Below are 13,618 nucleotides of genomic sequence, written 5' to 3' on the forward strand. Positions count from 1 at the left end.
GTGGGCTTTCAGGAGCAGACGTACGCGACTTAGGTCCCCATCACGTCATCGTTTATTTGAAAAATTAACGTTTTCACTCAGGTTTACTTAGCAGCAAAATTCAAAAATTTGCGTTAAAAAAAAACAGTTGGCTGAAAAAACCCCAGCAGCGAGCCCGAATCAGAGGCCTACAGACGGGGCTGAATCTGCATAGTTTGCGGGAGGGAGTGTGAGACACAAACAATGACTAATTAGGCAGAAGCACGGGGAGAGAAGCAAGACTCCAGACAGAGCAAAAAAAAAATACATAAAGCAGATGCCGCTTTGCATGATTACCCACAAAAACATTGTTGGTGCCGTGAAGCATAATCAAAACACGCTTAATGCAGATTGGCATGGAGCTAAAAAATGATCAACCGAGAGAAAATATAAAAAGCCTCACCGAGTAATCCGGCAAATATTTGCATATGCTGATGAGCGCGCAAAACCCCCCCTAAAACTGCCACCGTAAATATTGTGCCAGCTCGGCGGCGCGAGTGTAAATAGCCTGCCTTTAACACCGAAGTCACACTATAGCTCGGCGTGCAAAGCGTACAAACAGACGTGCGCTATACGAGGAAGTCTTTAACGACAATACGTGTGTGTGTGTGCGTGCATACATTACAGCCAAGGCAGCTGATTGGAGCAACGGAAACATTCTAAGAGAGAGAGAGGAGTGTAAAATAACGGCAACCCTTAGAACGACTGCTGTTATTGCGGTGTTATGATAAACACAAGTGCCACAGACAGTGTCTCTCTGAATGGTCTTGAAGTGATACCTGTAATGGTTCCTCGCCTCGTCAAGGTGATTTAGAAATCCAGGGCATCACATGTCAAGAGGCAGCTGGACTTGTCAGTCCTGTCAGAATGGAAACAAGACAAAGGAAACGTGTATCACGAACAGGCATTTCACACAATTACGACGTGACATACTTAACCATCCTCGTCGGTTACCGATTATTATTTTTAAATTTGATTTTCATGCATTCGTGTATCCCGCACTACAAGACCCAGAATGCAACAGCAGCGAGTAGTCCAACAGGCTTTACCAATCAAAGCGCAGCTTCACCCGGCGGAATGAAGGTGAGCCCCACAGCCTTGAATTTATCACTACAGCTGGCTGATGATGCAGCCCAAACTCACAGAAGCCATTTATACAGCACATTACTCAGCTTATGCTCATAGTGAGAGATGAGCCAGAGGCCACATAGACATCCAAAAATACTTTTGTTTTAAAAAAGGAAATTTACTAATACTAACATGGACTTCATTCAGGAAAAGGTGAGCAAACTGAAAGTAAAACACATGCCTGTATGACAGAAATGGCATAATTCGTCATTCACTGATTCCACAAATAATACTATGCAGCAAAAGTCTCTATCCTCTCTCTCACTCACACACACGCATGCACGCATGCACACACGCACACACACACGCTCACACACACACGCACATGCATACGCACACGCACACATACAGATGATGCACATGACTGTCAGAATGGCAGTAAAAGGTCCAGCAGTTCAGGTGAAATGTCTTTGATCTTTTCACCGGAGTGGCTTTTAAAAGAACGAAAAGATCCCACATTACTGCTTACTGCTCCCTTACTACCAATATGGCTCCAGTACAGTACATTCCGTACTAAAGCACACTGTAGCTCCTACCCCACCCCCACCCCCACCCCCACCCCCCAGTCCCGTTTCGATAAAAACCGCCGTTTTGAGACCCCGGCCACTGACTGGCACCTCGAGTGTGGGGGGGGGGGGGGGGCGGGGTTGGAGGAGGGGTTTGACTCGTGCCGGAACGCCAGAACACCGGAACGCCGGGAAGCCTTTTCACAGGCGCGCGACCGTTTGTGTGGGAAACAGCACCGGGTCCGTCAGTCAGCGGGAATGCCGTTCGGTTTGGGAGAAAGGGGGCGGACGCCACGCACTGTGTATGCCACCTCCCTGCCCCCCCCCCCCCCCCCCCCCCGATGTACCGGGCGGATAACGCAGGTCTGTGACCTTTAGGCTGGCGGCGAGCAGTCGGTGAGAAACGCACAGCGGCGCTCGGCAGGTCAGCGATGGCGGTTCGTCACCACGGACAGGAAGCGGCCGCGTCCTCGCCGGGCGCTCCTGGGCTGGCCGCTCGTAAATTCTGACTGCTGGCGATCGCCAAGGCGACCTCCCCTAAGGTCACTCGGCTGAATCACCCACAGAAAAAAACAGCCCATAATGCACCTCTATCGAACCGTTTCCGCGTGATTTTAAAAATAAATAAATATAGCGGAACAACGAAAACGCCCCGTCCTCTTACGGTGAGGCATTCAAGCAAACGGTGAGCTCTGCCCAAAAGGAAATGGTTAAAACAAACAAACAATAATAATAAAGCCAGCTGCTAGAGGGAACAAAAGAAATACCCCAACAAAATTAATGTCAAGTTCTCACTGGAGCTCCGCGGATATCTGCATTCTTTTCAGTTTCCATGGTTTCAGTTGCCATACGTGTTGCTACGTGACACAAGAGTCCTCCATTTTCTTAAACATTCGACTCAAAAGACCTCAAAAAAAAATCTTTGTTCTTTATTGTTATCGTTTTCAATTGGTGTATGATTGTAACCTGCCCAGGAAAATTAGCCTTAGCGCTAGACATCAAATGGTCACATTTACATTGCACATGGTCCCTGAACAAGAAAAAAATGGCATGAATAAAATAAAAAGATAATAGAGACTGCAATTCTGACAAGATTTAAATATAGATAAAGACTGAATTTCGCATTATAGAACGTTCTGGAATAAGATCAAAAGCTAGAAGAAAAAAAACAAAACCGAACGATTATCAGAACAGATCTCCAACCGCCAATCTGCAGCATTCCATCAACGCTAAGGCCGCTAATGCCTTTTATGCCCAAACACATTCATTACGCGCCGTCGCCACTTTGGGCGAGCTTGACGTATGGAAACGCGGAGATATAAACCAAACTGATTGATGCGCCCAGACAGCTTCCGCAATTTACACTTACTCTACAGCGCTTCCCAAAATCAATTAATTTGTCATTTGGGGGGGGGGGGGGGGGGGGGGGTAAAAAGCACAGGCCCTTCTCCCCGGCGTTCCCGCGGCCCGTGAGCAGACAGCCGTCCCGACACTTCGTAACCGCTCCGCGCGGACGGCTCGCTCATTACCGCGCGAGATGCAGTGCGGAGGTCGAAAGGTCGCGGCTCACAGCGGAATAACTCACCCGCTGGCACGGCGGGCGTTCCAGACCGAGCCGCCCGCGGACGCGCCGCGTTCCAGCGCCCGCTAGGAGCGCGCGAACGTGCCCGCGAGCAAATTACACGGAACGTCGGGATCGCGGGTTTTTAATACCGCGCATCAGAAACAATATCGCTTCAGACCATGAGCGTAATTTTTCAATTATCGTTTATTTGTTAATATTTCATAAATATTTATCTATTTATGTTTTAATAAAATTGTGTTTTATTTTTATTTTTTTTAAATAAATAAACATATTTATTCCCTAAGCTCCAGGAATCATTTGATTCCCTTAGTCGGCTGACCATTTAAACATAAATAAGATAAATTGAACACAGCAAAAAATATATATATAAATATACACGCGGGTAAACATTTTATGAATCAATGAATGTGAGGAGAGAATTGGGGAAATGTCTCCTAGCAACAGCCTTCTCCTGCGGGTCAGAGTGAGCAGCAGAAGCAGACCCTCCGCCGGCATTCCGGCGTTCCGGTATTCCGAGCCCGCCCCACGGAGGGAGAGAGGAAGACCGTTTAAATCCGCGGCCTTGAGCCGGAGCTGGCGTCTGCGTGCCGATCAGGCGCATCCCCTACCGCGCAGAACCCCCGCTCGCCGAGCCGACCCCCCCCCCCCCCCTGCGCGCGCGCTCGCTCCGACATTCCCGCGCAGTAATTGGGCCTGTTAGCCGATACAGGAAGCTTGAGCAACGTCCGCACGCATGGGCGCGCAGCGACTCGAAGGAAAGATGGGTCCAGGAGCGTGAGCGAGGCAGATATGGGGGGGTGGGGGGTGTTGGGGATGTGGGGGTGGGGGGGGGGGGCAATATGGTGTTGCTGGTGTGTTGGAGGAAGGGGGTGGGGGTGGGGGGAGGGTTTCCAGGGAATTGCAGACAGTAAACTGCCGTTCGGAGAGACAGACGGCATTCCGACTCCGTCTTTGTCAGAATTCCCAGAGGGCGCCATGAGAAACAGGCCATCAAAGCCACACTGAGAGAAAAAAAAAAAAAAAAGAGGAAGACGCTTGAACCGCAGTCACTTCCTTAATGGAAAAAAGTGCCGTATCACTCACCAGGACAGACACAATGCATCTTACAGGGAATAAGCACCATTTATATCACGGCCTGCTACTGCCACTCAACCCATTCCCAACTCTTCTGCATCTTAAGGTTTTTTTTTTTTCTTTTGTTTAGTTTTTTTTCTCAACGGGGAGAATATCTTTCAGGGAGAACACAAAGATGATTTATGATAACGATGGAGGTTCATTTATGCACAAATGCTCGTGCCCAGGCAAACAGATCTCAGATCATGGCGTTGAAACTCAACAGGAGGGAGGGAGGAAACCTCCTGGAGGTGGAAGCAGCGAGGCTTGACATGAGGCAGGCCGTGGGTGGAACAAACGCAGTCGGCCATTTTGTACCGCCGCCAAGCTACGCGTTTGACCTGCGTTCGGCTGCTTGCCTTCGGCGCGTAAACGCTGTAAAATAAAACAGCGCGGACCGTTCGGGTTTCCCCGCGTTTCCTGTTCCCGTGTTCCCCGTCTCAACATTAATTACCGGTAAAATGCCAGGCGGAGCTGATCACACGTCCCAGAAACAATTTCACGACAGGTGCCTAATGTCAACGTCAAGGTCCTTAATCACCATAACTAAAGTCTCAGCCCAGTGACATTTGAAAGCCGAATTGCTATGAAACAGGCCCAACATTGTGCAAACATACGAGAAAAGGAACACATTTTCAAATCCTACACATTATTCTAGGCCGTTGATCATTGTCTCCAATGCGCAGGGTTAAGTTTCAGGAACATATGTTAATACGTAACATCTCCGGCAGCATGGGAAAAATGGTAATAATGACGGCTTACGATGGCGATAACCCATAATTAAAGAGCACATTCCTTCAAGATTCCAAAGCAGGAGAAAAAAAAAACACAGCAACAGCTGGTCTGGCTGTAAATCTGCATTTGGTTAAAGAAAAAGGAAAATTATTAATTAAGCATTACTGAGCTGGTGGTGGAGTCCTATTTCCTCCCCCCCGCCCCAAACTAACTGTTAACGGACCGACCACCCCCTCTGGTGCGTAACAGGACCCCCCTCTGGGGACCGCCCCGCCCCACTCAGATGTGACCTTGACGTGGGCAGGGGGGGCCCCTTCTGTTCTGGAGAACACGAGAAGCTTGTCGCGCGGAGTCCGTTGCCAACGGCAGCAGAGCGTTCTCGTCGCCGCGCACACGCGCGACAGGTGTTCTCCGCAACACCTGGTCTCCCGGACCTGTGAACCAGTTAGACACGGATGGGACGCTTCAACTAACCCCAGACCCTTTCTACAAAAACAAAAAAAAAAACGAACAAACCCTCCGGGGTCCTTGCACAAACAAGCCTGAAACACCAACCGTCAAGCAGTTCATCTTCAGGAAAGACTTTTGGTTGGCCTCTACGGAAGAACTTTGATCAATCACATGGTTTATTTGCTTAGGCCAGGGACTCACTTTTTACATTTTATTTCTTTCGTGCTGTCTGGCCACAGGGGGCAGGAATTTAATTCAGGGTTAATTAAGGTGAAGGACCTCTGTTAAAGGGTGAAAAACAGAAGATGGCCGTCCCTATGACTTACACCTTCAGGGACTGACAGTGCTTCGGTGTGTCTTTGTTTCCTCCACGAGAGGGTAACCTGGAGACCACAGGGGGTCACAGTTCCCAGCACCAAAAGCTGAGTTAGTTTAGCACCGGCTTAAGATGAATAAAAACAATTCCGATGTGACAACGGTGTCCTGAGCGTGCAGCTCCCCCAGTGCCCTATCGGCTCAGAGTTTATAGAGGAAGTGTGTGATGCTTTATGGCCACTTCAGAATATCAATGAATATCGTTTTTTGGTTTTTTTTATCAGTGAATCAGTTTGTACAGCATGTGCTGGAATTGAACTGAATAATTCTTTGTGTTGATATTATTATAGATTTTTGCATAATTGCTTCTTTTTTGTTGCAGCAATGCAATCTTTATTTACACAAATATATGTATGTATATGCATTCATAATATTTATACAAAATGAATTTAATAATTTCAGATAAGCCCAGCAGGAAGACTTAGCAGGGTATATCTCAAACTGCTCAGCGGCCAAACATATCACAGTCATAGAGAAAGGATGACTGAAGACGCAGGCAATGTCACAGAAATGTATCTCATATTGTGGCTTTCATGGGTGGGTCTCCCAGAGTTAATTGCGAAAGCGCTTCTCTCTCTCCCTCTCTCTCTCTCTCTCTCTCTCTCTTTCTCTCTCTCTCTCTCTTTCTCTCTCTCCCGCTCCCTCTCTTCAGCTCTAGCGGGCCTTTTTATTAAAAGCCAAGGATATATGGCGCGACGGCGTCGTGTTGACTAACCATGCGGAAAATTACACGGCCTTCCCTCGGCCAACGCATAAATCTTACGCCAGGTCGCAGAAGACGTCCGTGGCAAACCTTTGACGAAACAAAAGTAATTGAACGGTGAGTGAGCGTGAGTATAATTGCGAAGCCCCCGAGGAGAGAGAAGGTATGTCCATTTTAAACCACTTCATCGATCTGCGCGCTGCTGCAAGATGGATACGCAGGAGCTCCACACCGGTCTTTACCGGCAGCACAATTATCCCACTCGTGTACATAAATCATTATTACAGGTAGCATAAATGATCTTTCACGGGCAAGTTATGCGATATCTCCATACCAGGGTAATAACGGTGCGGCAAGATTTTTAGATTCAATTAACATGTTTGCGTGGGTTTACATGCTATTTTTATTGGCTTACAAGCACCACGGATTAATTCAATATATTTAAGGTGCATGTACATTTATGTTCCACTTTCCTCTCTATCGCATTGTAGTGTACCAGCCCAAGAAAAACAGAACAAGAAAAAAAATAATCTCTCATTATCATAAACAAATGCAGCAATCAACTTCATATGAAACAGCGCAAGCAATTGTAAAGACTAGCAACATTCTGCTAAGGTGCTCGTATTAAGTGATGTGAATCGCATACTTCCTTGTTTCCTGGTTGGCTGATTTGATGAGATGTGGCAGCCGGCTGCAGTGAAGTGCCATTATGATGTAACAATGACATTATGATGTAGCAATGGGCTGGATCTCTCCCCAGCCCGAGCCAAATAAGGCCAATGTCTTTTTTCAGTTCATCTTCCTTTAAGAATGTTCTCTCGTGGAATTTCAAACAGCGGCGAATAAACCAACTTTAATCCATATTATCGACAGACCGACGGAAAAATGAATCACAAACCAGACATAAACTGAATCAATGGAATTTCTTTAAAACAAAGGAAGACAGATTTGTTGAAAATCTGTTGGAAAAACACATTTATATCGATTGTGTATTTGGGCACTGTAGAGTGCTGAATGCAAGCAAATAAAGAAAAGAATGTGGCATTTAATGAAATTCTAGAGATAAGATTGTACTCTTTTCTATGCCCAAAAATAAGCTGAAATTGGTGTTTGAAATTTTCAAGTTCTGCAGTACGCTGCTTTTACCTGAAGGATTTTTTATAAAGGTTTGCAAAGATAGACAAATAAACCAGATAATAGGATGTTGAGCAATTGTGGCAGCCTTTCATATCCAAGTTAATGCAGTTATTTCATTCAAAAGCACACTACGGTTCACGCCAATAGCGCTGGCATAAGTGCGTAGGCAGGTGATAATGACTCTAGGGGCCCAAAGCTGGGTGGGACCCATCTATAACTTCAATGGTGAGGGGTCCAAAGACATGCAGGTAGGCTCTAAATTGCCTACCTGCAGGTGTAAGTAGGTGTAGAGTGAATGGTGTGTGTGGGCCCTGCGATAGATTGGCGGCCTGTCCAGGGTGTATTCCTGTCTCTTGCCCAGTGCATGCTGGGATAGGCTCCAGCACCCCCCACAACCCCTGCCCAGGAATAAGCAGGTACAGAAAGCACAGAGCACTCAGAAAGGCCAGTCGAAGAAAAAAAAAAAAACCCGATGCAATCATTACAAAGGATGTCTGACACAGAATCACTACGCATCAACCCAGATATACATATCCCTGTCATCGTGAAAATGAGCAACACAGCCATGGTGATTGGCCGAATCGATCTGACTGAAGCCAACACAGCAGCTACCGTTATGGTCAATGGGATATCCTGTGGTTCTGACTGTACTCTAGCGTGCACTCTAAAGGATGTCCTTTTCCAGGTTTCAGCCTGCGACAGCTTCACTTGCATGTAGCCTGATCTGATCCCTCATTTCAAACTTTGCTCAGATACATAGAGAGAGAGGGGGGGGGGGGTGATAGAGAGAGAGAGAGAGAGATAGAGAGAGAGAAGGAGAGAGAGAGAGGAGGGGGTGATAGAGAGAGAGAGAGAGAGAAGGGGGTGATAGAGAGAGAGACAGGAGGGGTGATAGAGAGAGAGAGAGAGAGATAGAGAGAGAGAAGGAGAGAGAGAGAGGAGGGGGTGATAGAGAGAGAGAGAGAGAGAAGGGGGTGATAGAGAGAGAGAAATGAAGGGGTGATAGAGAGAGAGAGACAGGAGGGGTGATAGAGAGAGAGAGAGAGAGAGGAGGGGGTGATAGAGAGAGAAAGAGAGGGGGGGGTGATGGAGTGAAATCAATACACAAAATCACTTCATTGCTGCTCAATTTTGTCCTTGTTTTACAGCCGGCACAATTAAAAACTGCCCCCAAATGACTTTTCCCAGGGGTGGATTTCACTCTGACCCGACAGGTTCCTCAATCAAGCCCCCCGTACGCCCCCACGCGCCCCCCACACCGTGTATGACAGCCCCGACTATGACCCATCATATGGATGAGCAGGCTATCGAGCACTATTGAGCAATTATTCAATACCAGTTTGCCACATTTAGGTTCACTGTAACAAACGACGGAATCTGCACAGGAGGCGTCGGTCTACTGTCCGGCCAACCACGGGGAAGCGAGCCTTTTCGATCACATTGAGCAGCCAAATGGCAAGTAAAAGGCTGTGTAATCAAACGCTAACGCTCTAATTATCCTTTTTTTTAAATTACATTTCATCGAAAAAGATGCACAAATCTGGATTCATTCAACAAAGAGAAAGAAACACGTCCTGAATTTATCCTCAGCATGGAGACATTTGTCAATCCAAGCTTTTTTTACACAATGTACTTTCATCAAACATCAAATATATGCACCACAGAAAAGCAACGCACTGCCAAAGGGTCAGCGTGACATAAAACTGAAATACATTTTGTGGAATAAAAGGCTCGGTAAATAAATGCAGACTGACCCTTCCATGCCCCTGAAGTACAATGTGACATCCTTGATTCTTAGTGACGTCCCTAAAGCCCTGACTCAGCGCGATTACATAGTGAAAGTACTGTATTTGAAAGTTGTAATTGAGCCGTATAAACAACATCCAAACAGCACATAATTTAAGCATTAACAAAAAAAAAAAAAAACAGACTTAAATTCCACAAAGCCCTTTTCTCTCTCAGTCTGAGAGGAATGCCTGAATTCATCACCGTTTAAGTTCAGCGATCAAAAAAATCTAAAAAAAAAGCCAGAGGTTTCATGTCGAGAGACAGCCCTCGGGGTTGCACACGAGCCTCTAAACCAGCGACTCGAACAACAGGTGGCTCAACTTTACGATGTAAATATTATGAATGTGGAATGGATTTTGGCCCCGTGCCCCAGCGACTCATTCGGTCGATCGGTCGCCTAAATAAATCAAACCTGCAACCTCACAGTCACAAGCCCGGTTCCCTAACTAACTGTGCTACGCTGTGGGCCCTGCAGCCCTCCAGAACCCTGCCTACACCTGCTCAACACCAAGCATACTCCTTTAAAACAGAAAAACACCGGTTCTATAAATACATAAACAAACGACCCTATTTACTGACGGGATCAATACCGCCAAAGCCTGAACTGAAAATAATTATATTAACGGTGAAATAGTTTGACAGTGAAATAAATCAACTGCCTCCCGCTTTTGACAACACTTAGGCTACCCGACCTCATAATCATAGCTGTAAGTCACATGGAGACCATATGCTGAATTTTTTCTTCAGACTTGTCACAAAAAAAAATAAATAAATAAAAAATCATATGTCAGTCTTTATGGAGGCAAGTTATGCTTACAAGCTCAGGACTTCAAAGAGCTGTTGTGGTCGCCATGTTTGAATTCCGCAAAATTACAACACTTGGAATTTACTTTGTATTTAAAAGGCTGCATGCACGCAACCCATTTAATGTCTAAAACCAAATATAATGACAATGCTGCAATCAAGCTCCAAATTATGTTCTTGTACTCTAGCATTCCAAAAACCCAGTGACCCCCCCCCCCCCCCATCCCCCCAACACAAATCCCATGCAGCCAGTCAGTTTTTAAATGACTTTTTTGGGAATGTTCATTTTCAAAAATATGCCCTTTATTCTGGTGAAACGAAATGACGCTAAATCTGCCAGGGATTATGTAATTACCTGGGCCTGCACTCAGAGACGGGCCGCCTGCCCAGTTCAGTAACCCAGCTGTTTTTAATGCAAAGCCAGCTTAAAGCCTCCGAAAATGAAAACTGGATTACAGGATAACCTTTAACATTGTTCCTGTTTAAAGAAAAAAACGAAAAAAAAGAGAGAGAAAAACCAGTGTGGCTAAAAAGGAACTTGGATCAGCTGCGGCAGAAAGGCCCAGCGCTTAATGGCGAAAAGGCGAGGCTATCAGCAGTGCTCACCACATAAACGTTATTTCCATAGTAAAAGGACTCTTAACGAAAAAACGAGCTTAAACAACACCTTTAAAAAAAGTGCTTCGCTTTGATTTCCCCGGGATAGCCGTGTGAAAGCTACGGCGTAAAAATTTGTGGGAGCGGCGTTTAGCACTGTCGCCTCGGGCGAAGGGGGAGGCTCCGGGTTTGAGTTCCTGGTCGGCCAAGATCCTCCTTACGTGGCCCTCCCCCCAAACCCCCCTGTCCCCCTATCCGCCCCCCCCCCCCCCCCCCAGTACCCCAGGGTCTAGAGATCAACGCTAGCCTCCCTGGCTAACTCCAGTACGTTTCCCGAACATGTTATTAATGTGCGTTTACCCCGTCAGATAAATGTAACCGACTGAATTAAAACTGAGCTCCATTCACGCACCCTAAAAAACAACCTCCTCGTGTGTCTTACAGAAGCCCGCAGACTACCCACTCTGAGTGAGACACACCGCAAACAAACAAAAAAACACCTCGTCCGATAAACGACATTTCCCGCGCAGGAGAATCTTGTTGTTTTCGTTTCCGCGGCTGACATTTTGTCCTTGTTAATTAAATTAGCGTTTTTTTCAGGCAGCGGAGAGAGAGACCAGTGAGAATGAATTCCAGGCAGCGCCACAGATGCCCTTAAACAGGTGCACTGTTTCACCATTATCAACAGTCGCAATCAAATTACAGGCCAGGCCAGGATTGGGGTGAAAATTCGATGCTACAGCAGCTCGTTTCAAATGATGCTCTCAGTGTACTTCCGATAGGAGGAAAACATCGGTAGAGAACAAGGTCAGAGGAAACCAACTCCCAATTGTATAGTTTATCCCCTGAATGTATAGAAATAGCCAGATGCGCTGGCAGTAATTTTTTTAGAAACTGAATCCCTGAAATGTAAATTTGGAGTGACCATTTTATGTGGCCATAATGACTACACAATACCAGCAGCATCCATGCTGATTATTACTCATATTCTCATCTATGGCAAAATTACACCGACATATCCTCCTACCCCTTAATTATAAACTCACACTCCTGTATTTTTTTTGTTAGTTCCGTACCGCGCAGAGCCCACAATTAGCAAATTTGATCAACGTGCTACGTGCGGAACCTGGGGAAGGGGATCGATCTCGGGTTCGAGCACGCGAAGGAAGAGACGCGGAGTGAATACGAATGTGAAATTATTCCTAATAACGGGGCGACTGAGAGACCCTATTCCCCCTCCGGCACAGTGGCGGCAGTACCGACGAGCTCTTGCCGGGAATTACAGAGTCAAATATCCCAAGCATTCCGACATTCCGGCATGCGGGATAATGAAATATTTACCGCGTGAAATTGATAACGGGCGTTAATAACTCGCCGCCGGGGTCCGAAACGGGGCGGGGCGGGGCGCGCGATCACGTGACGCCGTTTCCACAGCGAACAAGGGGAGGCGGGAACGAGAGAGCGCTGAGAGGAGGAGGAGGAGGCTGTCCGGGGGGGGGGGCTTTACTGCGATAAAAGGATTTAGCGTGTCGCCATTAACCTGGGAGAGAGAGAGAGAGAGAGAGCGAGGAGAGGTAGAGAGAGAGAGAGAGAGAGAGAGCAAGGAGAGGTAGAGAGAGAGAGAGAGAGAGAGAGCAAGGAGAGGTAGAGAGAGAGAGAGAGAGAGAGAACGAGGAGAGGTAGAGAGAGAGAGACAGAGAACGAGGAGAGGTAGAGAGAGAGAGAGAGAGAGAGAAAGAGCGAGAACGAGGAGAGGTAGAGAGAGAGAGAGAGAGAGAGAGAGAGAGAACGAGAACGAGGAGAGGTAGAGAGAGAGAGAGAGCCCTATAGAGAGCGGTAGGCGGAGAAAGAGGCAGGGAGGTAAAGAGGTAGGGAGATATAGAGAGAGCAAGAGAGAAAGAGACAGAGTTCAATTTATGTTCATGTTCTACTGTATTTCTGTATTTCTATATATGTACCCCTTGGCAATATTTGCTAATGTATTTTATGCCAATGAAGCATTCTGAGTTTGAATTTGAGGGAGAGCGAGAGAGAGAACGAGAGGTCTAAAGAGAGGTAGGCTGAAAGAGAGGAGAGAAGCAGGGAGGTAGAGAGGCAGGGAGAGATAGAGCGGTAGGGAGAGAGAAAGAGGAAAGAGAGGCCTAGAGAGAGAGAGAGAGAGCGTGTGAGAGAGGTAGAGAGAGAACGAGTGAGGCGGGTAGAGAGAAAAAGAGAGAGGGGGTAGAGAGAAGAAAGAGAGGGGCTTGACAGCAGGATGAAAAATAACGATCGCCTCCACGCAGGGGGGCAGAACGTGATCTGGGAGGCGCCGTCGTCGTTGTCCGTGATTTCGCAGAGGACACGAGTGCCGCAGTTTCAGAAGGGCTGCTGGGAAAACAACCAGCAGCGGTAACCAGCGGGACTGAAAAGAGAGGGAACATAAAAACGAGGGCTGGAAAGAGTTAAGAGGCCCAAACGGCAGCCCCACAGCAACATAACAGACAAAAATAATAACCGACAAAATAAATTTTTTTTTTTTTTTTAATCTGCTGTTTGGTTGCAGTTTGTATCTGCTCCTACAGTGCCTAAATAACCCCCCCCCCCCCCCCCCCCCACAGAAAATGTTAAAAGGATGACATTTACCTGTGTACCTGTTTAGACTTCCTACATGTTTCAGCCTGGCTGCTCAAGGGCAGGTGT

At 46.9% G+C, this 13,618-nt stretch overlaps 1 protein-coding gene across 11 annotated transcripts in view; it reads right to left on the reverse strand.

Annotated features, from left to right (window-relative positions):
* The window catches only part of adgrl3.1 (adhesion G protein-coupled receptor L3.1), a 223,943-nt gene that overhangs the window by 192,482 nt on the left and 17,843 nt on the right, over positions 1-13,618 (reverse strand). For 10 of the 11 annotated variants that reach the window (XM_035417534.1, XM_035417533.1, XM_035417527.1 and 7 more), the window contains exon 2: positions 798-877. The exons of the other annotated variant lie outside the window; for it this stretch is intronic. The gene's annotated coding sequence lies outside the window, so the exon portion shown is untranslated. The remainder of the gene's footprint in view (positions 1-797; positions 878-13,618) is intronic. 11 annotated transcript variants of the gene reach the window in all.

The sequence above is a fragment of the Anguilla anguilla genome, chromosome 5, assembly GCF_013347855.1.
Source record: "Anguilla anguilla isolate fAngAng1 chromosome 5, fAngAng1.pri, whole genome shotgun sequence".
Taxonomy (NCBI): Eukaryota; Metazoa; Chordata; class Actinopteri; order Anguilliformes; family Anguillidae; genus Anguilla; species Anguilla anguilla.